Source organism: Cynara cardunculus, assembly GCF_001531365.2.
Source record: "Cynara cardunculus var. scolymus isolate 2C chromosome LG 6, CcrdV1, whole genome shotgun sequence".
Lineage (NCBI taxonomy): Eukaryota > Viridiplantae > Streptophyta > Magnoliopsida > Asterales > Asteraceae > Cynara > Cynara cardunculus.
In genome coordinates, this window is record NC_037533.1 from 9,653,393 (window position 1) to 9,655,708 (window position 2,316).

A 2,316-nucleotide genomic window follows, 5' to 3' on the forward strand; every position below is an offset into this window, starting at 1 on the left:
TCGTAAGCAGAAATCAAAACAGAAACTGTAAGCAAAAATGAAAGCAAAAACCATAAGCCGAAATATGAAGTTGTAACAGAAATCGAAGCAAAAATCGGTAATAGTAACAAAATCGAAGCAGAAAACAGAAATCACACGTCGGAGATAACAGAAATCGAAGCAGAAATCTTACATGCAGTCTTTGATCGATGAAGAAGATGAAATAATTGTTCAAAATGAGAGAAACCAGTGTTTCAATATATTAGAAGCAGTAGATGAGAATGGAAAAGGTGAAATGAAGGTATTTTTGTAACTGAGTAACTAAGTAACTAAGCAGACTTCTCCTTATCTTCCAAAGCCTATCTCCTATTTATTTGTTCTTATTTTACAATCTTCTTTTTCTTTCTAATCAATCCAGAATTTAAGGCGAACTCAAATTCAAGCAATGTTGGCAATGTTGGGCATGAATACATGTTTGATGAAACTTTCAATTATTCCATTATAATTCGTTGACAGCCAAATCACGATATTAGTCTAGCTTATTAGGTAATTGATGAACTTTTTGTTGAGATATACTAGTAAAAAAAACAGGGGATGCTTCTGCTATTGTGCCTAATAATAAAATTTAAGCACTTCCTTGCCAATTAAGAGTTGATAGGACATGTTGTAAAGTTTGCAAGGTTAAAGTCATCCTAGAGATTGCATGTTGTCAAAATGAACGTAAAGGGAAAAATGTAAAATTCTATAAATGGAACAGGGATAAGTATAAAGCAATTTCATTGATAAGAGACGATCCTGAAAAGGTGAACACGTTTTGGGATTTCCAAGAAGCGGATAGGGAAGGTTATGTCGATTGGGTTTTAAATGGATGAAAATTTTGGTGGGTAAATATGTGGTTTTGAAAGAACAAGTTGGTAGTTAAATGTGGGTAAAGTTGGTAGTTAAATGTGGGTAAATATGTGGTTTTGAAAGAACAAGTTGGTAGTTAAATGTGGGTAAAATTGGTAGTTAAATGTGGGTAAATTTTGGTGGGTAAATATGTGATTTTGAAAGAACAAGTTGGTAGTTAAATGTGGGTAATTTTTGGTGGGTAAATTTGTGGTCTTGAAAGAACAAGTTGGTAGTTAAATGTATATATCAATGTTAATATCAAATATACATATATATATATATGTATTTTGAAAATGTTTGTTGATTAAATATGCATTATGGATGAAAATGTTTGATTGTTAAATTTTTAGGTTTGTTGGTTAAATAGATAGATTTAAGAAAATGAAAGAGATTTGGTGATTAAAATAATTACAAAAAAAAAATGTAAATCCAAATCCTACAAACCAAACAGATGAATGGATTTCAAATCAAATCCAAATCCTGCAAACCAAACACAGGAATGGATTTTAAATCCAATCCAATCCAAATCCCATGGAATTCAAATCCCTCAGAAACATTCCTGCAAACCAAACGCACCCTTAGAAGACAAATCCAATAAATGTACAAGTTATTAATGCACAAGTTACATGTACGAGTCTTAATGCATGTTGTACAAAAGTGTATAGGTGTGGGTGGATTTAGACTTGGTCAAGAATGTAATTGGTAATTATAATTTGGATTTTGTTATGGTAGACTTTTTGGAAGGAGACTTGTGAATGGATGAAAGCAACTCCTTCAACTTGATGATTGAAGAGTCAACTGGAAAAAGTTAGATAATTATAAAAAAAAAATGTCTGAGCCCGGGTTCGAACCGGGGACCTCTAGTGTGTGAGACTAGCGTGATAACCGACTACACCACCCAGACAGTTTTGACAAATGGCTTAACGTTATCTATATAACTGATTCATCCGGATCAATTTCATATGTTCCCATCAAAAGGGTTACTTCTCGTGAGTAAGGATACAAACGACCCCGTCCCCGACCCCTATTTAAGCTCTGAATCACCGTCCCCATCTCTGTCCCGATTAATCCCGAACGGGTTCGGGGGGAAAGGAATTCCTGGCGGGTTCGAGGAACCCGTTTAGTTAAAAATAAATAAAAACAATGTAATTTAAAGTTGTAATTATAGTGAATGTCACTACGTTACTTACCAATATTAAAAATCAAATATATTTGTTATTTAATACTAATTGTTTACATACATACATACATACATACATATGTGTACATTTATTTATTTATATACACTATATACATATATTTAATAAAAAAGTTAATCGGGGTCGGTGAAGGGCGGGTAATGCCATCCTCGACCCCTATTTCGGGTATGAAAATAACACCGTACCCGTCAAAGCAGGGAATCTCTGCGCCATTAGGCCGCCCTTACGAGTAAAAATTTTCATCTCT

General features: G+C 33.6%; 1 non-coding gene across 1 annotated transcript; it reads right to left on the minus strand.

Moving 5' to 3' along the window:
- Positions 1 to 1,700: 1,700 nt before the first annotated feature.
- TRNAV-CAC lies at positions 1,701 to 1,774 on the minus strand. The gene has a single exon. It is a non-coding gene; the product is annotated as a tRNA-Val (tRNA).
- Positions 1,775 to 2,316: the final 542 nt, after the last annotated feature.